The sequence below is a fragment of the Carassius carassius genome, chromosome 8 (assembly GCF_963082965.1).
Source record: "Carassius carassius chromosome 8, fCarCar2.1, whole genome shotgun sequence".
NCBI lineage: Eukaryota > Metazoa > Chordata > Actinopteri > Cypriniformes > Cyprinidae > Carassius > Carassius carassius.
Genome location: NC_081762.1, coordinates 31,579,613 through 31,602,829, shown reverse-complemented (window position 1 = coordinate 31,602,829; position 23,217 = coordinate 31,579,613). Strand labels below are relative to the sequence as shown.

General features: G+C 41.7%; 8 non-coding genes across 8 annotated transcripts; 7 read left to right on the top strand and 1 right to left on the bottom strand.

Moving 5' to 3' along the window:
• The first annotated feature begins 12,298 nt into the window (after positions 1 to 12,298).
• Positions 12,299 to 12,372, top strand: trnai-aau (transfer RNA isoleucine (anticodon AAU)). The gene has a single exon. It is a non-coding gene; the product is annotated as a tRNA-Ile (tRNA).
• Positions 12,373 to 12,478: 106 nt separating this feature from the next.
• trnaf-gaa (transfer RNA phenylalanine (anticodon GAA)) lies at positions 12,479 to 12,551 on the top strand. Its single transcript has one exon. It is a non-coding gene; the product is annotated as a tRNA-Phe (tRNA).
• A 966-nt stretch (positions 12,552 to 13,517) lies between these two features.
• On the top strand, positions 13,518 to 13,589 carry trnaq-cug (transfer RNA glutamine (anticodon CUG)). Its single transcript has one exon. It is a non-coding gene; the product is annotated as a tRNA-Gln (tRNA).
• A 6,026-nt stretch (positions 13,590 to 19,615) lies between these two features.
• trnaa-agc (transfer RNA alanine (anticodon AGC)) lies at positions 19,616 to 19,688 on the bottom strand. The gene has a single exon. It is a non-coding gene; the product is annotated as a tRNA-Ala (tRNA).
• Positions 19,689 to 20,794: 1,106 nt separating this feature from the next.
• trnai-aau (transfer RNA isoleucine (anticodon AAU)) lies at positions 20,795 to 20,868 on the top strand. Its single transcript has one exon. It is a non-coding gene; the product is annotated as a tRNA-Ile (tRNA).
• A 106-nt stretch (positions 20,869 to 20,974) lies between these two features.
• Positions 20,975 to 21,047, top strand: trnaf-gaa (transfer RNA phenylalanine (anticodon GAA)). Its single transcript has one exon. It is a non-coding gene; the product is annotated as a tRNA-Phe (tRNA).
• Positions 21,048 to 21,182: 135 nt separating this feature from the next.
• trnaq-uug (transfer RNA glutamine (anticodon UUG)) lies at positions 21,183 to 21,254 on the top strand. Its single transcript has one exon. It is a non-coding gene; the product is annotated as a tRNA-Gln (tRNA).
• A 94-nt stretch (positions 21,255 to 21,348) lies between these two features.
• On the top strand, positions 21,349 to 21,420 carry trnaq-cug (transfer RNA glutamine (anticodon CUG)). Its single transcript has one exon. It is a non-coding gene; the product is annotated as a tRNA-Gln (tRNA).
• The last annotated feature ends 1,797 nt before the right edge of the window (positions 21,421 to 23,217 follow it).

The following is a 23,217-nucleotide window of genomic DNA, read 5'->3' as shown; positions in this document are numbered from 1 at the left end:
GTGTGCTTTCTTGCCGAAGGAAAAGATAAAACAGCACTAGTTTGGCGATGGTGCCAGTGTTTGTGGCCCTGTGAGCAACAGCTGCACCAGTTAAGGTTCCATGGTGTAATGGTTAGCACTCTGGACTCTGAATCCAGTGATCTGAGTTTAAATCTCGGTGGGACCTATTTTGCCACCAGTTTGCACAGGACAATGTCTGAAATACTTTTCGGCACCTTTTAGTTCAAAAAAATTAACTAAAGTAGAGAGTGTGGCCGCATTGCATCGATGCTCAGTCTGTCTCTTTAGGGCAGTGGTTCTCAAACCTGTCCTGGAGGCACCCCTGCCCTGCACATTTTTATTGTCTCCCTTATTAGACACACCCAAATCAGGTCTTGCAGTCTCTACTAATGAGCTGATGATTTGAAACAGGTGTGTTAGATGAGGGGAAATGCGAAATGTGCAGGGCAGGGATGCCTCCAGGACAGGATTGAAAACCACTGATCTAGGGATGAGTGAGTAAAAGGGCAGGAGCCAACTTGGAGAATGCAGGCATCGATCCCGCTACCTCTCGCTTGCGCCTACTGCTTCCCACCGACTGAGCCAAAAAAAGCACAAAGTAAGCCCACATGAGCCAATCGCGTTTCGCCTGTGGCTTACTTTTGACCAATCGCGTTTCGCCTGTGGCTTACTTTTGACCAATCGCGTTTCGCCTGTGGCTTACTTTTGAACAATCGCGTTTCTCTTCCGTGGCTTACTTTTGATCAATCGCGTTTCTCTCCTGTGGCCTCCTTTTGACCAATCGCCGTTGTTGTCATCTTTGTTAAAGGTAAGGCTATTACTTCATTCATTGAAAACTGGTCATTATTTGTTCATATACAGTGTGTATTTTTGGAAAATGAATCGTGTCAGTATAGCTAGCTAGCATGTACAGTTCATGCTTTCTTCAGTACCTGTGAACCTGTCACTTTTCACATGATAAATGATCAGATAAGTTAAATTTATCGACCGTCAGCTAATTAAGCTATGCTACTGTCAACAATGATGTGTTTATTGTCTAAGAAATCATGGTTTCTGGGCCCTATGAATGAAAATAATGATTAAACTATTTACATTTATATTTGGTATTAACACATAATAACACACACACATTTTAATTGTAAAAATCGTTACCAAATTACCAAGAAATTACCAAGAAACCAAGAAATAATTGATATTTTCTAAAATAATGTAATAATAATGACTTTTTTTATAAAAAAACATTGAGAGTCTTAACTAAAAACAAACAAAAAAAGGCCAAATGTATCCATATGGGCCAAAGTATGTGGGAATAGTGCTCATTTTAATTTAGGTAGACCAGAAAGTTAAAAACACAGAAAATGGCTGAGATTTTAAGAGGTAAAAGCACCTGGTGTAACCCTGGGGTAAGATGACAACATTTGAAGTATGATATATTTAATGTAATATTTTGTAGCCTGGTGTGTGTGTAATCATGGTTTAAGATGACAGCATTGAAAATAAAAGGAAATTTCAGACTTCATATTGACGTTACATATTTTATATGTCAGGGATTCCTGTCCTTTGTAGAAAACTCATCTTCAGGACAGTTTATGTCATGGCCATGTTTATTACCACAGTAATATAGTTTATGCGTAGCTTGTTAAATTATTGTTACACACTTAACATACAGGTGTCTTATAGATTGCAAAAGGTAGTAGTCTTTTTCTGATTTTCATTTCAGAAAATTTATGCATATCCCTCTTTTCAACGGCAATCGGCAACATCAAGCCGACTCCTCATGGCACCTTCGGCGGAGGCGAGGCGCCTTGAAAATGTGGAGTCTGGAAGGGCCAAACCTAAGGAGGATGTGCTGTTAGAGGCCAGTACTTTTGTCAGCACAAACGTTGGAGACCCCAGTGACCAGTTTTTAGTACTGGCTCACTGCAAACTTCAGTTTGGGAAGTACCAGGGCCAGAGATTTAGATGGCTCCTGGAAAACTCTCTGGGGTATGCCGTGTATTTGGTGCTCAGCATTTCCAATGAGACGGCGCAGACAACACCCCTGTCAGAAAATAAACAACTGTTCCTACAGTACACTTCTCAAATTAGAGAGATGGCAGAAGAAGTGGAGAAGTATCAGAGGAAGCAGGAAATGCAGGCAGAAGCCCAGGCAACTGGAGACCAGGGCTGCTTGATGGTGGAGTTTGGTGACTTCCAGGGCCGGTCCATGAAAGATGTTTATGAGGACCAGAGCAAGGAGGCTCAAGCCCTCATCAGGTACCTCTTTAAGGCAGATGCCAGGCCCAAAACCAACATGGCCATTTTCAAGACATATGTCCTGAAAAGACGGGCTTCTGCTGTGGGCACCAGCGTACGTCAGCCTGCACCTCACGCTGCAACCTCCAGTGCTTTTGAAACCACTGCACCTCCACCTGCAGCTATCCAAACTGGTGTACAGAAGACCGCAACTGTGAAAGCGCTGTTGGCACGTGGAAAAATGTGTCGCCTTCACAGCTGGCGAAAAAAACTCACGTCACCAGTTAAACCCTGTGAGTAGGAGTGTGAATATAGAATTTTACCTACAGCATTTCTATATATATAAATTTATCATTATGGCAAACTTGTCAACTTGCCGTTTCCAGATCCATTATTGCAGTCCACTTTACCTCCTCCAGCAGCAGAACCTCCAGCCAAACATTTGCCCCCCATGCAGCTTTTCGCTACTGGTAAGTAAGCACCATCTTACATATGTTTGTCTCTGTGTATTGTTCACAATGATAGTTTTAACATTTGTGCTCCAGGCAAGTCCGTTCCCACTGCTGACGATGAGGAGCTGGTATTTGCTGCATCACAATGTGAAGCACAGCTAAATACAGGTGTGGCATATGACACAAATGCACATATTACAAGAATGTTTTGTGAAAACACACTGAGAAGCGTTATTTCTTGGGGGGAAAATAATCAACATTTTAAAATATGTTTTGTTTACAATACAGAATTATATCATATCATGACTCAAGCGGGATGCTTTCTTTGAGTGCACTTCCTCAAAACCGTAAGGATGTTCCAAGGTGTTAGTGTATTTATTTGCGTTTCCGAACTTACCCGTTGTTAGATAATCACCAGATAACTTTTTCACACCGCTTGCTCTTCTCACACACTCTTCAGCTCTCCCTGAGCAGACAGGATGGTGGAGATTCATTGTTCTAATGATTAGAGGAACAGTTTTTCCTTACTCTATCTGTGTGTATGCTTCATGTCCGTGGGCTTCGTTGCTATATTTGGTATTAACACATAATAACACACACACATTTTAATTGTAAAAATCGTTACCAAATTACCAAGAAATTACCAAGAAACCAAGAAATAATTGATATTTTCTAAAATAATGTAATAATAATGACTTTTTTTATAAAAAAAACATTGAGAGTCTTAACTAAAAACAAACAAAAAAAGGCCAAATGTATCCATATGGGCCAAAGTATGTGGGAATAGTGCTCATTTTAATTTAGGCAGACCAGAAAGTTAAAAACACAGAAAATGGCTGAGATTTTAAGAGGTAAAAGCACCTGGTGTAACCCTGGGGTAAGATGACAACATTTGAAGTATGATATATTTAATGTAATATTTTGTAGCCTGGTGTGTGTGTAATCATGGTTTAAGATGACAGCATTGAAAATAAAAGGAAATTTCAGACTTCATATTGACGTTACATATTTTATATGTCAGGGATTCCTGTCCTTTGTAGAAAACTCATCTTCAGGACAGTTTATGTCATGGCCATGTTTATTACCACAGTAATATAGTTTATGCGTAGCTTGTTAAATTATTGTTACACACTTAACATACAGGTGTCTTATAGATTGCAAAAGGTAGTAGTCTTTTTCTGATTTTCATTTCAGAAAATTTATGCATATCCCTCTTTTCAACGGCAATCGGCAACATCAAGCCGACTCCTCATGGCACCTTCGGCGGAGGCGAGGCGCCTTGAAAATGTGGAGTCTGGAAGGGCCAAACCTAAGGAGGATGTGCTGTTAGAGGCCAGTACTTTTGTCAGCACAAACGTTGGAGACCCCAGTGACCAGTTTTTAGTACTGGCTCACTGCAAACTTCAGTTTGGGAAGTACCAGGGCCAGAGATTTAGATGGCTCCTGGAAAACTCTCTGGGGTATGCCGTGTATTTGGTGCTCAGCATTTCCAATGAGACGGCGCAGACAACACCCCTGTCAGAAAATAAACAACTGTTCCTACAGTACACTTCTCAAATTAGAGAGATGGCAGAAGAAGTGGAGAAGTATCAGAGGAAGCAGGAAATGCAGGCAGAAGCCCAGGCAACTGGAGACCAGGGCTGCTTGATGGTGGAGTTTGGTGACTTCCAGGGCCGGTCCATGAAAGATGTTTATGAGGACCAGAGCAAGGAGGCTCAAGCCCTCATCAGGTACCTCTTTAAGGCAGATGCCAGGCCCAAAACCAACATGGCCATTTTCAAGACATATGTCCTGAAAAGACGGGCTTCTGCTGTGGGCACCAGCGTACGTCAGCCTGCACCTCACGCTGCAACCTCCAGTGCTTTTGAAACCACTGCACCTCCACCTGCAGATATCCAAACTGGTGTACAGAAGACCGCAACTGTGAAAGCGCTGTTGGCACGTGGAAAAATGTGTCGCCTTCACAGCTGGCGAAAAAAACTCACGTCACCAGTTAAACCCTGTGAGTAGGAGTGTGAATATAGAATTTTACCTACAGCATTTCTATATATATAAATTTATCATTATGGCAAACTTGTCAACTTGCCGTTTCCAGATCCATTATTGCAGTCCACTTTACCTCCTCCAGCAGCAGAACCTCCAGCCAAACATTTGCCCCCCATGCAGCTTTTCGCTACTGGTAAGTAAGCACCATCTTACATATGTTTGTCTCTGTGTATTGTTCACAATGATAGTTTTAACATTTGTGCTCCAGGCAAGTCCGTTCCCACTGCTGACGATGAGGAGCTGGTATTTGCTGCATCACAATGTGAAGCACAGCTAAATACAGGTGTGGCATATGACACAAATGCACATATTACAAGAATGTTTTGTGAAAACACACTGAGAAGCGTTATTTCTTGGGGGGAAAATAATCAACATTTTAAAATATGTTTTGTTTACAATACAGAATTATATCATATCATGCCTCAAGCGGGATGCTTTCTTTGAGTGCACTTCCTCAAAACCGTAAGGATGTTCCAAGGTGTTAGTGTATTTATTTGCGTTTCCGAACTTACCCGTTGTTAGATAATCACCAGATAACTTTTTCACACCGCTTGCTCTTCTCACACACTCTTCAGCTCTCCCTGAGCAGACAGGATGGTGGAGATTCATTGTTCTAATGATTAGAGGAACAGTTTTTCCTTACTCTATCTGTGTGTATGCTTCATGTCCGTGGGCTTCGTTGCTTTACACTTATTTCATCACACCACATTTTCCTTCCTCCATTCCATCTGATCCTCATTCTCAGTGAGCTGCACTGATTCCATTCTCCTTAAATTAATATAGTGTACGCTGTGTTCTTTGCTTCCTTAACACTAGTACCACTTTCTTCACTCTCGTTCCTAAATATAACATAATAATTATGAATACTTGTCCAAAAATTGGGCTTTGCTGGCTGTTTGTCCGCTGCATTTATGGCATATTACTATCAAATGCAACAGTCATCCTTATTGTTTTTTTTTACTATTCACTCAGAGGACTGTGCTGGTCCATCTCCATCAGTGGAAACTGCCAAGGCACCAGCTCCTTCACATCACCAGCCAACAGCTGAGCTTCCAAGTCACTGGAAAGATCAACTTCCACCTTTCCAGCATGAGTGGATCCGGAAAACACTATTTAAGGCCAACCCACGAACCGGCAAGTCAGAACTAGTGTCCCAGCTGAAACTTTGGTGGTATCCTCCTCAGCCCCCTTTAATAAACACTCAGCCCCCTGCCTCACCTGACCTCTTCTTCTGTCGGCCCCTTTTCTTATGGATGCCGCTGAAGATGTGGTTATTTCCTCTTGTCTGTGTTCGCCCAGACTGTGGTAAGCACAGACTAACAGCGGCAGGAATTTACCGTACCGTGCGTAAGGTCTTGGACATCGACGGGTGGTATGACCTTGCCACTGAGTATCTGGAGTGCAAACGCTGCAAAAAGAAATATATTGCCTTGTCTGAGGACATCCTAGGACAGCTGGATATGGGCCACCGCAGTCTATTTTCCAGCTTTGCTGACATACAGGTAATTCATAATGACAATCATTTATTATTAGGTGCTTTATATGGGTTATTTTTTACCAACTAAAGCATTTGCATGATTATACTGTTGTTTCCTTAGATACTCATGTGACAACCGGGTGCTGAGGATGATGAGGGAGAGGACACTGGGGAACAGTGTGACTCAGCTTTACAGGAAGCTGATGGAACAGCACAGTGAGGCATGGACACAGCGTGTCTTGCAGTACCTGACTGCCTGCGAACCATTCACAAGGTCCTCCCTTGTGCAGCCTCCTGTGTTTGCTGATCCTCCACTTTTACCTGCCCTGCCTAAACCTAAGTGGCTGTTAGCCGTGTATGCCAGGGATGTTCTGGGGCGACTGCACGAGGTCAAGGCCAAATTAACATCTGTCTTTGGCTGTGTTCTCAAGATGGATTCGACAAAAAAGGTATCAAAGCCCTGTTTATATCCAGAAATTTGCCAGATATGGATATGTGTGTGATGTGCGTACATAAAGAGCACATCTTTTATTTTTCCCAATAGGTCACAAAGAAACTTGCCGGTGCTGCTTCAGGAACAGCTGCCTGGTGCACAAATGTCGGAAATGAACACGGCCAGGTCCTTGTCTCTGTGCTGACAGCTGCCGAGGGACATGGACTGGACTCCATGGCAGCTGGTCTGATGAAATGCTACTGAGAGGCAGGAGAGGCAGCCCCAAAAGTGATGTACGTGCATCTTTCAGTGGGATCCAGAGGATGTGGCTGCTCTTCGCTCTGCAAAAGACAGTGACCTGGCGGCAAAGAAGACTGGCCACATCTCAGAAAAGGCGGTCAGTGCTCGCATTACCCGGAGGGAGTTGGCACTGCACTGCCGGAGGAGGACCAGGGGGGTGGAGGAGACCGCCAGATTGATTGGGTCACTGATTGATCAGTTTGACAGTGCGGATGGGAAGGACACCCTGGGAGTTCCTCTGCTGGACCACGAACGGATCCAGCAGATATGGAAGGAACAGCGCAAGCACGTCCAGTGTATACAAGACCCAGAGGACTTTCCGCTGTACATGAAGACAGGGACACTGAAGAAAGGCAGTGTGGAGCTGTGCTGCTACAGGTGTGCTCGTGGCTCTACCTCCTTAGAGTCGTTCCACCTCCACCTGAACCGTTTTATTCCAGGTATTACATGCATATGGATTATTATTTTTCTGTAGAAAATATAAGCACTGTAACTGCTTCATCACTTTAAAGTAATGCCGCATTAATAAATGTCACACTCTACATTACAATTACTTTTTAATGTCATTAGCATTGACAAAGCTGTCTTGACTAACAAGTCACTAGTAATACAGGAATAAGTGACAATCATTTTTAATTTAGTTACACAACTCTATTAAATGTAGTATACAAGTTACTTCAGAGCACCTTATGTGTAGTACATATATTGTACATATGTGACATATAAAACCCTTTTTTATATATTTTTTAATATTATTTAACTTTTAGGAACCAGTGCCAGCGATGCGCATTTTCAGGCCTATCTCCTTGAGGGCTTGATGCGTTGGAATGATGACCGAATGGAAGATGCCATAAAACGGGCGTCCTCCATTCGAACATATGGCAGTGCCATGAGAGAGGCTGTGGACCGGCTTAGCCGAACAGTCTTTGGGAAGTCCTGGAATGAGCGCTATCGCCCTCCTGGAGCATATACAGGTAAGAAATTTAATTTGTTCTTTTGCAATATTCTATTAAGTTATCTATTTAGCCTCCAATGTACTTGATAAATTATTAAGAGCACTTTTTTTCTTTTTTTATTATTTTATTATTGTAGGTGAATTGCTGGGAATCGAGTACCTTTACAGCCAGACTGGCAAAACACTGACTCCAGTGCTCCAGAACCCAGAGGAGGAAGACCGGCTGGTGGAGGAGGTTGATGATCAGGACCTGCTAGATGAGGGGTTTGAGGAAGAGAGCATGGAGGACATCACAGTTCCAGTGCTGTATGAGGATGACCCCTGCCGTGATCTCAGAAACAGCCCCTCATCTTTGCCTCTGTCTCAGTCCCCAGCATCACTGGCTGAGCCGTCCACATCATCTGGAGGAGAGGGACAGCATCTCGCCCCTGCCTCTTCAGTGCTGTCACAGCCATCTGACACTGGAAGCAGTGTCTCCGGCGAGGCTCAGGTAAGACACTCTAAGGGCTTTATTTTGTTTCAGTCTCGTTTTATTCCAAATACACTACAAGCAAGGTGTTTTTTTTAAGCCTGCATTTATTTGATTCAAAATACAACAAAAGCAGTAATATTTTGAAATATTTTTACTATTTAAAATAACTGCTATCCATTTGAATATATTTAAAAAAGTAATTCAGTCTTGTGATTTCAATGCTGAATTTTAGAATCATTACTCAGGGCACACGATTCTTCAGAAATCATTACAATTTGCTGCTAAAAAAAACGGGTGCCGGGTGCTATATTATTATTATTAGGTTAAAAATAGCTCCTAGATATTTTTGGTTTAGGTTTCTTTGATGAATAGAATGTTCAGTATATATTGTAACATTATAAATGTCTTTATCATCTATTTAATGCGTTCTTGCTAAATAAAAGTATTAATTTCTATAATTTAATACTAAATATATAATGATTTAAATGTTCTGACTCCACACTTTTGGATGGTATAGTGTATAATGTTAAAAAAGCTTTTTATTACAGATAAACTCTTATCTTGGATCCTTCTATTCATCAAAGAATCTTGAACAAAATGTACACAACTGTTCTAAATATTGATAATAATATCAATAAAAAAAGGTTTCTAGAACAACAAATCAGGATATCTGAATGATTTCTGAAGATCATGTGACACTGAAGACTGGAGGAATGATGCTGAAAATACAGCTGTGCATCACAGAAATAACTTACACTTTAAACTATATTCAAATAGAAAGCATTTTTATTTTAAATAGTAAAATTATTTCACAATATAATGGCTTTTGTTGTATTTGAATAAAATAAATGCAGGCTTGTTGAGCAGAATTCTTTAAAAAATGTAAAAAAATATTTCTGTTCAAAGGCTTTTGACTAGGCGCTTTAAGGCACCGAAGCGGTCCGGAGTCACACCGGGTGTGGAGAGTGTGAAACGGTGTCTGATTGGACATCCTGGGGGTCCAGCACAGTGGCCCAGCACCAGCCGCTTGGTTGAGGCCATTTGTATGAAGCTGTGTGCTTTACACAAGTCACCGACCAAGAAGGCTGGAGTTTGCACCCCCAGGTGGTCTAAAATCCTTTCAGATTACCACCACATCCGAGACATGGTGCTTAACAGTCGAAGGCTGATGGATGAAACAATGATCCAGCTGTTTGAGCTGGACCAGAGGACACTCATTCAGTGGTAAGCAAGGCACATTATTTGGTTCCAGGGAACTGAATACTTCTGTACACACACACACACACACACACACACATATATATATATATATATATATATATATATATATATATATATATATATATATATATATATATATTTATATATATATATATATATATATATATTTTACAAGTAATTTACTTTCAGGTTTCAACGGCAGCAGAAGAATCAGGAAATGAGTGTCCTCGCCCAGGGACTGACTCCATCTGACCCAATTGAGGCTCAGGCTCCAATTCTGCGACCCGGTCGCCGGCCCACTGCTGCCAAAAGGGAGTGCCCTATCGCACCCGTCCCCACAGCAGCAGGAGTTGTGCAGCCCATTTCAGCACCTGGGTCACTGTTAGGCACACTAGTCCTTAACCCAGAAATGACTGTGTCGATGGTGATTTCATCTTCTGGTGCTTTGACATCCGGTCCAGGCCCAGCTCCGCCTGCTCCAGCGCCTGCTCCAGCGCCTGCTCCAGCGCCTGCTGCTTCTGTGTCCCGTTACACCCAGAGGAACAGGCGCCGGCGGGCCCTGGAGACGGAAAGCGGAGTCCATAAGAGGAAGTATGTGCGAGGGGTAACTTTTAACAAGTGCAGCGAATGTGGGCAGCCCAAAACTAAAGAGTTTGGTCATAGCCGATATGGGAATGCCACAGTTTGCTCACGCTCCTCTAATGGAAAAACTTTAGATGATTGGTTGGCAGAACAGCGGCAGGCAAAATAAATGACAAACTCCGCCTCCATAGTAAATAATTTATTTCCTGTGTATATTTTGTATACATTATATGGGCCCACTCTTTTCATATATATTTTTTTTATATAAGTAGTACATAATATATTTCCTGTATATATATATATATTGTTTATATTATATGGGCCCACTCTTTTCATATTTTTTTTTATACAAGTACATTATATCTATCCTGTATATATTTTGTTTATATTATATGGGCCCACTCTTATCATATTGTCCTTTTTATATTGTGTGTATGTATGTGTGTGTTCATTTTAATAAAACATTTTGTATATATTACTTGGGCCCACTCTTTTATATTGTTCTTTTTATATTGTGTGTATGTGTTTGTATTCATTTTAATAGAACATTTTTTTGATCAGATAAAAAAAATCTGCTAAATCATATCAATCAAATCATATCCACACACACAAAACATATTTGAAGAAACGTTTTTTATTAATTCTATTTAAACACAAACATGAAAAAAGTTTTTTTTAATACACACACACACACACACACAAATCTATGTAGTATAAAAGCAATCAATGGTATGTCATAGATAACAAAATAAAAGTCTCGGTTTATTGCACGCTTAACAATACACGTCGTGGATATATGACGTCACGGCTCATCTGAGAGAGCACGGGTTCGAATCCAGGCCGCGGAGGGTAGAATTGTTTCACATGAAATAACAACTCTTCAAAACGCAGAAACATATACCCCGAGTATTGCCGCAGGGGAAATCCTTCGGCGTTTTCACGTGTCCTGCATCTTTTTCGCTTGCGTTGGACCCCTTCCTTTGCGCAGCGAGCGCTCTACCATTTGAGCTAATTCCCCTGGCCCTTCAAGAATGACGAGCATAGCTGGGAATGACGGGTTTGATGCAAAGAGGCTGTCCCTCCTCTGGGCTTGCTCCTTTGCACTGGCCGAGATTATGTTATCGAATTAACAAAGAGATTAAGCTTTTGTGTTTAAGGACCTTCTCGGTCTTGTTACGCCAGTATGCATGTGTATGGATTCTTGTATTATGTAGGCTACCTTGGAACACTTGGGTCATGCAGACAACTTCTCACCTCTTTAGCTCACACTGACTTAAAGTCTAAGGAAGCGGTTCTCAAATCTAGTCCTCGCTCCCCCCAGGTTTGCATGTTTTGCATGTCTCTCTTTGTTAGCACACCTGATTCGGATAATCAGCTCATTAGAAGTGAGCTCCTAGCGATTGACATGGTCCCTACACAGTGTTCATTGCTCCCCACTCCCTGAGCAGGGGAAATCCGTCAAAGTAAACTTCACTTTGGAACATTGGTTCACGGATTTGTTCTGCGCAACTTCTTCACACATGGAGAAGTGTGACATAATTTACCTCTGTATACCTCGATACACCACTGTATTACTCACTATGAATTGAACGTATACATACGCTTTGAACTTGAATCACGGAGGGATGTCATGTGATGTCCAGTTCTAAGGGCACTTACGTTCGAATGGAACAAATGTCTGAAGCTATACGAGAAACTTACAAAATGTGAAGAGCAGGGGGCGCGAGGACTGGAATTGAGACCCGCTGGTCTAAGTGACATCTGATCGTTTCAGCTGTCCTCCCTAACATCCCTCTACATGTTAGATACAGCCCCATTTTTAGGTCAATTAAGAGGCCAACTTGCATTCGTTAGCCTTTCACACTGTCTCGAGGACTTTGATTGCTTCCACCGTTAGTTCATGTTCCTTCTTTAGTTGATGCTGGTATTGCTCTTTTTTCTTGGCTTTGGGCAAGAAGGCTCGTTGGTCTAGGGGTATGATTCTCGCTTTGAGTGCGAGAGGTCCAGGGTGCAAATCCCGGACGAGCCCTTGTTCAGGTTGAGATGTGAAGCTTTATTGTCTCATTGCATTCACAAACATTATGGCAGGTCTTTTTCAATCATGCAGACACTGATGGCTAAGCCAGGCCGGTTAGCTCAGCTGGTTAGAGCGTGGTGCTAATAACGCCAATGTCGCGGGTTCGATCCCCGTACTGGCCAGCTGTTTTTATTGTCTGGGGGCTCATCTCATCTCTGCTCTTCAGCTCCGACAACGAGTAGGGTGATCTCACTGAAATCCCTGCTTGCTAAGCAGAGGTTTGTTGTAGCCGAAATAGCTTAGTTGGGAGAGCGTTTGACTGAAGATCTAAAGGTCCCTAGTTCGATCCGGGGTTTCGGCAACATCTCCCACACTTTTCCCTTTTTTGAGGCGGGCCATTGACCAAAAATCACTGGGTTCCAACCTCTCTGTATAACTGCTTCCCCACAGCCAGAGAGCTATCTGTTTCCAAGTTGGCCTCCAACCAAGCAGTTTCAGTTCCATGGTGTAATGGCACTGTGAGCAACAGCTGCTTCAGTTAAGGTTCCATGCTGTAATGGTTAGCACTCTGGACTCTGAATCCAGTGATCTGAGTTCAAATCTCGGTGGGACCTATTTTGCCACCAGTTTGCGCAGGACAATGTCTGAAATACTTTTCGGCACCTTTTAGTCCAAAAAAATTAACTAACGTAGAGAGTGTGGCCGCATTGCATCGATGCTCAGTCTGTCTCTTTAGGGCAGTGGTTCTCAAACCTGTCCTGGAGGCACCCCTGCCCTGCACATTTTTATTGTCTCCCTTATTAGAAACACCCAAATAAGGTCTCGCGGTCTCTAGTAATGAGCTGATGATTTGAAACAGGTGTGTTAGATGAGGGAAACATTCAAAATGTGAAGGGCAGGGGTGCCTCCAGGACAGGTTTGAAAACCACTGCTTTAGGGAACTGTGCGTAAAATGGCACTGTTTTGCAACCAATTTGCACAGGACTGAAGATCTAAAGGTCCCTGGTTCGATCCCGGGTTTCGGCAACATCTCCCACACTTTTCCCTTTTTTGAGGCGAGCCATTGACCAAAAATCACTGGGTTCCAACCTCTCTGTATAACTGCTTCCCAACAGCCAGAGAGCTATCTGTTTCCAAGTTGGCCTCCAACCAAGCAGTTTCGGTTCCATGGTGTAATGGTCAGCACTCTGGGCTTTGAATCTAGCGATCTGAGTTCGAATCTAGGTGGAGCCTGTATGCATTCTTGCCGCAGGAATAGATAAAACAGCACTAGTTTGGCGATGGTGCCAATGTTTGTGGCCCTGTGAGCAACAGCTGCACCAGTTAAGGTTCCATGGTGTAATGGTTAGCACTCTGGACTCTGAATCCAGTTATCCGAGTTCAAATCTCGGTGGGACCTATTTTGCCACCAGTTTGCGCAGGACAATGTCTGAAATACTTTTCGGCACCTTTTAGTCCAAAAAAATTAACTAACGTAGAGAGTGTGGCCGCATTGCATCGATGCTCAGTCTGTCTCTTTAGGGCAGTGGTTCTCAAACCTGTCCTGGAGGCACCCCTGCCCTGCACATTTTTATTGTCTCCCTTATTAGACACACCCAAATAAGGTCTCAAGGTCTCTACTAATGAGCTGATGATTTGAAACAGGTGTGTTAGTGGCGGACTGGTGATCGTGTGAGTCGCGTCGTGTTTCTCTCGAGGAAGAACATTCGGGTAGCGGAAGTATTTTGACTGACACGGAGGCAAACATTGTGACAAATAACTAGGAGGAAAGACTAGGACTGAGAAGTAAAGGTAATATAAATACAGTTTAAATAAATAAATAAAAAGAAGGGAAAAGGGTTGTGTGAGGAATTTGCAGTGGGATTATCGACCGACGGCCTGTATAGGTCCGGAACGGTGGTCTCACGGAGTTCCTTGCAATCCGTAGGAGATGGTAGGAAATGACTCTGACAGTGAGAGTAATAACATGGCTTGTAGTGAGGAAGATGAGAGGAAGCTAAATGAATGGGAAAGTGCTGGTAAGGGAAAGAAGGGAGAGAGTCGGAAAAGAAAGAAAAATCATGCATCTAGCATTGGAGAATCAGAAAGTGATGAAAGTGGAAAAGGGGAAAAAACAGTAAAGGAAGGAATATTGAATGTTGTTGTCAGATTTGAAGAAGAAGGCGGAGTTAAGAAAATTGACCCGATTAAATTAACAAAAATCATCAAGAATCAGATTGGGGAAGTGAAATATGCAAGGATTTTAGGAGATGGGAATTTGCTAATTGGATGTGAAAATGGGACCCAGTTAGACAAAGCTAAAAGGATGACATATATTGGTAAAGTTAAGGTTCAGAGGGTTGTAAAAGTTGGAGAAAAGAGAGATAACGGAGGTAAAGGAGTGATTTATGGGATTCCCATTAATATCAATAATAAAGAAATACTGGAAAACATGAGAGTGAATAAATTCACAGTGAAAAGTGTCAAAAGATTGACCAAAGGAATAGAGAAAAAGGACACTGAGTCAATACTGATTGAATTTGAGGAGAAAGAGTTACCTAAAGAGGTATACTTTGGATATGTAAGATATAATGTGAGAGAATATGTACAGAAACCAATGAGATGCTACAACTGTCAGGAGTTTGGGCACACTGCTAAAATGTGTAAGGGGAAAAGAAGGTGTGCTAGATGTGGAGGTGAACATGAATATGGGATGTGTGGTGAGGGAACAAAACCTAAGTGTTGTAACTGCGGAGGAAATCATAGTGTAGCATACTGGGGATGTGAAGCACTTAAAAAAGAGGTGGAGGTACAGAAGATAAGACTAAAAGAGAAGGTGTCATATGCTGAAGCAGTTAAGATGAATGGACAGAGGAATCAGAATATAGAGGGAAGAGTGAATAAAGGACAAGAGGAAATGGATGATCAGCAAGGGATGAGGAAAGCATGGATAGAAAAAAAGAAACTGGTCACATTCATTGCAGGAGTAATTAATGCAACACATGAGATTAAGTCAAAAACAGAAAGAATTCAAGTAATTGTGAAAGCGGCAGAACACCATTTGGACATGATAGGGCTGAAGTGGGAGGAAATAAATGATGAACTCAGGATGCAAGCAAGTCAGGAGGCATCATGATTAGGTTTTTAATCCTAATAATGCTGATTTTACAATGGAATGCGAGAAGTCTCTTAGCTAATGGGCAGGATTTTAAGCAATTTGTTGGTAGTAGGGTAGAAAAACCAGAGATAGTGTGCATTCAAGAAACTTGGTTAAGACCTCAATTGGATTTTGTTTTATATGATTATGTGGCGGTAAGGTATGATAGAAGGGAGGGGGGAGGAGGAGGGTGTGTTACATTTATAAAGCAAGGAATACCGTATAAAATCTTAGGAGTGGGAAATGAACAAGAATATGTAGTAGTGAAAGTATGGGCAGGAAAGAGAGAGTTGGTGATTTGTAATTATTATAATCCTTGTAAAAGACTAGAGAAAACTAAGCTAGAAAAGATAGAGGGACAAAATTGTAATAATATTATATGGTGTGGGGATTTTAATGGACATAATACTTTGTGGGGGAGTAAAAAAAGTGATTACAATGGTCAAATAATAGAAGAAATGATAGATGAGAAGAATTTAGTGTGCTTAAATAATGGTGTAGGTACAAGAATTGATGTTAACACTGGAAAAGAATCAGTATTAGATCTCACATTAGTTTCAAATAAAATTGCAGCAAGATGTGATTGGACAGTGCATAAGGATGGCACAATAGGCAGTGATCATTATCCGGTGTGGTGTAAAATAAATATAGAGGTAGTATGTAGTATTGGGGAAGCAAGTGGAAAATGGATTTTTGAGAAAGCTGATTGGGGAAAATTCCAGGAGGAAAGTGATAGGTTGTTTAGGCAAACTAAAGATGAAGTTAGTGTTGAAATATTAGATAATCAAATTAAGCAAGGTATAATATCAGCAGCAGCAGAATCCATTCCCAAGAGTAAAGGAAGATGTAAAAAGAAAGTAGTGCCATGGTGGGATGGAAAATGTAAAGAAGCAGTGAAAAATAGAAACAAAGCATTTAGATTAGTTAAAAGAACACATAATTATGATCATTTGATTCAGTATAAACAAGCACAGGCAATAGTTAGGAGGATAATCAGACAGACAAAAAGAACATTCTGGAAATCTTATTGTGACACAATAGGAAATACAACTCAAATAGGTGAAATATGGGGAATGATTAAAAAGATGGGGGGGGGATAAAAGAGAATGGAATTATCCAGTTCTGACTGAAGGAAATGAGAAGGCGATAACAAATAAAGAAAAGGTAGAGATGATGGCAAAACGTTTTGTTAGTATAAACAGTTCTAATAACTTGTCAGAGGAAGGAAGAGTAGCAATAGAAAGAACAAAAGCGCAGTATAAGGATGTGATATGCAGGAAAGATAATGGGGATGAGGAGCAAGATGCTCCTTTTAGCATGGGAGAGTTGCAGAGAGCGCTGGATAGGTCAGGGAAAACGGCTCCAGGGAAAGATGAAGTGTGCTACAGTATGTTAAAACATTTAAGTATAGAGGGTTTGGGGAAATTATTAAATTTATACAACAAGGTGTGGGAGGAAGGGAGACTTCCACAAAGCTGGAAAGAGGCAATAATTATTCCAATAAGGAAGCCTGGAAAGGATCCAAGTAATCCTGGTAGTTACAGACCAATTGCATTAACATCGCATATATGTAAGATAATGGAACGTATGATAAATGAAAGACTAATATATCTTTTAGAGAGTAGAAATAAAATGGCTAGATGTCAAAGTGGTTTTAGAAAAGGAAGAAATACAATGGATCCTGTGATCATTTTGGAGGTGGAAATAAGGAAGGCACAAGTGAATAAAGAAACTGTAGTAGCAGTATTCTTTGATGTGGAGAAAGCATACGATATGCTGTGGAAAGAGGGTCTTTTAATCAAATTACATTTAATGGGAGTTGGAGGGAAAATGTTTAATTGGATTATGGATTTCTTAAATAGAAGGAATATACAGGTGAAAATTGGGGTAGATTTATCAAAGCAATATGTTGTAGAAAATGGAACACCACAGGGAAGTGTGGTTAGTCCAACTTTATTCTCCATTATGATTAATGATATTTATTTAAATCTTCCAGGGGATATAGGGAGGTCTTTATTCGCAGATGATGGTGCTATATGGAAGAAAGGTAGAAATGTTGAGTATATTTTAAAGAAGATGCAGGAAGGAATTGATCAAGTTGAAAATTGGGGATTAAAATGGGGATTTAAGTTTTCAGTGGAAAAATCAAAAGTAATGGTTTTTACAAATAAAAAGAAGAATAAGGAAATTAAGCTGAAAATGTATGGAAGTATGTTAGAGAAAGTAGAATGTTTTCGTTTCTTGGGAATATACTTTGACACAAAACTAACATGGAGAGAACATATAAAGTATACAGTTAATAAATGTAAGAAAGTGCTAAATGTGATGAGATGTCTTGCTGGGTTGGAGTGGGGTGCAAGTGTTTCAGCTTTAAAATATATATACATTGCTTTAATAAGATCTAAATTAGACTATGGGAGTATTGCGTATGGGTCAGCAGCAAAGACAACATTAGCTGAATTGGATATTGTGCAAGCGTGTGCCTTAAGAATATGTTTAGGGGCAATTAAAACTTCTCCAGTATGTGCACTTCAGGTGGAGGGAGGTGAAATGCCATTGTGGCTTCGACGGAAACAACTGACTGCAAACTATTGGATAAATCTTCGAGGGCATGAGGATAGTCATCCAACAAAAAAGGTATTACAAAAGTGTTGGGAAAAGGAGAGAAGAAAGAAAGAAAGTTTTGGCTGGACAGCTGATTTAATTGCAAAAGAAATGGAAGTGTATAATAAAAGATTTGCTAATACTGTGTTATGGCCTGTTAAGCCATTTTGGACATTGGAAATTCCGAAGGTTGATCTAGAGCTTTTAGTAATTAAAGGTTGTAACAGAAATATAGATATAATCAATGAATATTTTAAATATAAGAACAAGTATAAGGACAATACGGAGATTTATACAGATGGGTCAAAGGACCTACAAACAGATGCGACAGGGTCTGCGGTATACATCCCTAAATATGAGATAGGAATTAGCAAAAGAACATCTGACAGCATAAATGTTTATGCAGTTGAATTATGTGCTATACTTGTTGCATTAGAATGGATTGAACAATGCAGGGATATTAACATTCTAGTATGCAGTGACTCAGTATCAGCTCTTATGAGTATGAAGACTGGAAAAGCTAGTAGTCATCAAGAAATATTATATGAAATCTTGTTTTTAAATTCAAGGGTATGTAGACAAGGGAAAAATATAACATATATGTGGATACCAGCACATGTGGGCATACAGGGAAATGAGAAAGTTGATAAATTGGCAAAAAAGGCAACAAAAAAAGAACATGTTGACATGGAAATTAAATTGTCAAAATCAGAAGGGAAGAGTCTAGTGTGGAAAAAGATAATGGAAATATGGCAACATCAATGGGATCATGAAAATAAAGGAAGACAACTATACATGATTCAAAATAAAGTAGGCAGTATTAGAGAGATGTCAAATAGAAGGACAGAACAAGTGGTAATAACAAGACTTAGGATTGGGCATTGTAAGTTAAGTGGAACTCTTCATATGTTAGGAAAACATCCCACAGGCCAATGCGATGAATGCCAAGAGGAAGAAACAGTTAGTCACATTTTTATGTCATGCAGGAAATTTATAAAAGAAAGACAAGAGTTGAAATATAGCTTACAAGAAATTGGTATAGGACAGTACAATTTAAAAAGTATATTAGGATGTGGAAAGAGTGAGCAAGGAAAGAAATATTTGTTTTATTTTTTAAAGAGGACTGGACTGGAAAAAAGAATATAATAAAAAAGTGACATGATAATAGACAACAGATGGCAGTAATGTAACATATTGGATACCAACTGCCTTAAAAACCCAAGGAAGAAGAACAGGTGTGTTAGATGAGGGAAACATTCAAAATGTGAAGGGCAGGGGTGCCTCCAGGACAGGTTTGAAAACCACTGCTTTAGGGAACTGTGCGTAAAATGGCACTGTTTTGCAACCAATTTGCACTGGACCATGTCTGAAATACTTTTTGGCAGCTATGAGCCCAAAAAAAGCTAACGTGGGAGTGTGGCAGCATGGCGTCAACGCTCAGTCGGTCTCTTTAGGGCAATGGTTTTCAAACCTTTCCTGGAGGCACCCCTGCCCTGAACATTTTGTATGTCTCCCTTATTAGACACACCCGAATCAGGTCTTGCAGTCTCTACTAATGAGCTGATGATTTGAAACAGGTGTGTTAGATGAGGGGAAATGCGAAATGTGCAGGGCAGGGATGCCTCCAGGACAGGATTGAAAACCACTGATCTAGGGATGTGTGAGTAAAAGGGCAGGAACCAACTTGGAGAATGCGGGCATCGATCCCGCTACCTCTCGCATGCTAAGCGAGCACTCTACCATTTGAGCTAATTCCCCTGGCCTTTCAAGAATGACGACCATAGCTGGGAATGATGGGTTTGATGCAAAGAGGCTGTCCCTCCTCTGGGCTTGCTCCTTTGCACTGGCCGAGATTATGTTGTCGAATTAACAAAGAGATTAAGCTTTTGTGTTTAAGGACCTTCTCTGTCTTTTTACGCCAGTATGCATGTGTATGGATTCTTGTATTATGTAGGCTACCTTGGAACACTCGGATCATGCAGACAACTTCTCACCTCTTTTGCTCACACTGACTTAAAGTCTAAGGAAGCGGTTCTCAATTCTAGTCCTCGCTCCCACCAGGTCTGCATGTTTTGCATGTCTCTCTTAGTTAGCACACCTGATTCGGATAATCAGCTCATTAGAAGTGAGCTCCTAGTGATTGACATGGTCCCTACACACTGTTCATTGCTCCCCACTCCCTGAGCAGGGGAAATCCGTCAAAGTATACTTCACTTTGGAACATTGGTTCACGGATTTGTGCTGCGCAACTTCTTCACTCATGGAGAAGTGTGACATAATTTACCTCTGTATACCTCGATACACCACTGTATTACTCACTATGAATTGAACGTATACATACGCTTTGAACTTGAATCACGGAGGGATGTCATGTGATGTCCAGTTCTCAGGGCACTTACGTTCGAATGGAACAAATGTCTGAAGCTATACGAGAAACTTACAAAATGTGAAGAGCAGGGGGCGCGAGGACTGCAATTGAGACCCGCTGGTCTAAGTGACATCTGACCGTTTCAGCTGTCCTCCATAACATCCCTCTACATGTTAGATACAGCCCCATTTTTAGGTCAAATAAGAGGCCAACTTGCATTCGTTAGCCTTTCACACTGTCTCGAGGACTTTGATTGCTTCCACGTTAGGTCATGTTCCTTCTTTTGTTGATGCTGAAATAGCTCTTTTTTCCTGGCTTTAGGCAAGAAGGCTTGTTGGTCTAGGGGTATAATTCTTGCTCTGCGTGCGAGAGGTCCCGTGTTCAAATCCCGGACGAGCCCTTGTTCATGTTAAAACGTGAAGCTTTGTTGTCTCATTGTATTCACAAACATTATGGCAGGTTTTTTGCAATCAGGCAGACATGGACGGCTAAGCCAGGCCGGTTAGCTCAGCTGGTTAGAGCGTGGTGCTAATAACGCCAAGGTCGCGGGTTCGATCCCCGTACTTGCCAGCTGTTTTTATTGTCTGGGGGCTCATCTCTGCTCTGCTCTTCAGCTCTGACAAAGAGTAGGGTGATCTCACTGAAATCACTGCTTGCTAAGCAGAGGTTAGTTGTAGCCGAAATAGCTCAGTTGGGAGAATGTTAGACTGAAGATCTAAAGGTTCCTGGTTCAATCCTGGGTTTCGGCAACATCTCCCACACTTTTCCCTTTTTTGAGGCGGGCCATTGACCAAAAATCACTGGGTTCCAACCTCTCTGTATAACTGCTTCCCCACAGCCAGAGAGCTATCTGTTTCCAAGTTGGCCTCCAACCAAGCAGTTTCGGTTCCATGGTGTAATGGTCAGCACTCTGGGCTTTGAATCCAGCGATCTGAGTTCGAATCTCGGTGGAGCCTGTGTGCTTTCTTGCCGCAGGAAAATATAAAACAGCACTAGTTTGGCGATGGTGCCAGTGTTTGTGGCCCTGTGAGCAACAGCTGCACCAGTTAAGGTTCCATGGTGTAATGGTTAGCACTCTGGACTCTGAATCCAGTGATCAGAGTTCAAATCTCGGTGGGACCTATTTTGCCACCAGTTTGCGCAGGACAATGTCTGAAATACTTTTCGGCCCCTTTTAGTCCAAAAAAATTAACTAACGTAGAGAGTGTGGCCGCATTGCATCGATGCTCAGTCTGTCTCTTTAGGGCAGTGGTTCTCAAACCTGTCCTGGAGGCACCCCTGCCCTGCACATTTTTATTGTCTCCCTTATTAAACACACCCAAATAAGGTCTCGCGGTCTCTACTAATGAGCTGTTGATTTGAAACAGGTGTGTTAGATGAGGGAAACATTCAAAATGTGAAGGGCAGGGGTGCCTCCAGGACAGGTTTGAAAACCACTGCTTTAGGGAACTGTGCGTAAAATGGCACTGTTTTGCAACCAATTTGCACAGGACCATGTCTGAAATTCTTTTTGGCAGCTATGAGCCCAAAAAAAGCTAACGTGGGAGTGTGGCAGCATTGCGTCAACGCTCAGTTGGTCTCTTTAGGGCAATGGTTTTCAAACCTTTCCTGGAGGCACCCCTGCCCTGAACATTTTGTATGTCTCCCTTATTAGACACACCCGAATCAGGTCTTGCAGTCTCTACTAATGAGCTGATGAATTGAAACAGGTGTGTTAGATGAGGGGAAATGCGAAATGTGCAGGGCAGGGATGCCTCCAGGACAGGATTGAAAACCACTGATCTAGGGATGTGTGAGTAAAAGGGCAGGAGCCAACTTGGAGATTGCGGGCATCGATCCCGCTACCTCTCGCATGCTAAGCGAGCGCTCTACCATTTGAGCTAATTCCCCTGGCCTTTCAAGAATGATGAGCATAGCTGGGAATGACGGGTTTGATGCCAAGAGGCTGTCCCTCGTCTGGGCTTGCTCCTTTGCACTGGCCGAGATTATGTTGTCGAATTTACAAAGAGATTAAGCTTTTGTGTTTAAGGACCTTCTCGGTCTTGTTAAGCCAGTATGCATGTGTATGGATTCTTGTATTATGTAGGCTACCTTGGAACACTCGGGTCATGCACACAACTTCTCACCTCTTTTGCTCACACTGACTTAAAGTCTAAAGAAGCGGTTCTCAATTCTAGTCCTCACTCCCCCCAGGTCTGCATGTTTTGCATGTCTCTCTTTGTTAGCACACCTGATTCGGATAATCAGCTCATTAGAAGTGAGCTCCTAGCGATTGACATGGTCCCTACACAGTGTTCATTGCTCCCCACTCCCTGAGCAGGGGAAATCCGTCAAAGTATACTTCACTTTGGAACATTGGTTCACGGATTTGTGCTGCGCAACTTCTTCACACATGGAGAAGTGTGACATCATTTACCTCTGTATACCTCGATACACCACTGTATTACTCACTATGAATTGAACATATACATACGCTTTGAACTTGAATCACGGAGGGATGTCATGTGATGTCCAGTTCTCAGGGCACTTACGTTCGAATGGAACAAATGTCTGAAGCTATTCAAGAAACTTACAAAATGTGAAGAGCAGGGGGCGCGAGGACTGGAATTGAGACCCGCTGGTCTAAGTGACATCTGACCGTTTCAGCTGTCCTCCCTAACATCCCTCTACATGTTATATACAGCCCCATTTTTAGGTCAATTAAGAGGCCAACTTGCATTCGTTAGCCTTTCACACTGTCTCGAGGACTTTGATTGCTTCCACGTTAGTTCATGTTCCTTCTTTTGTTCGTTCAAAATATATAGATGTCTTCATCATTTAATGCTCTCTTAGCTTTTATTTAAACCAGTGTTTTTGATAATATCAGCAGGTCTCATCTCAGCCAGAAGATCTCCCCCTTCTGTGGCCACAGACAATGCC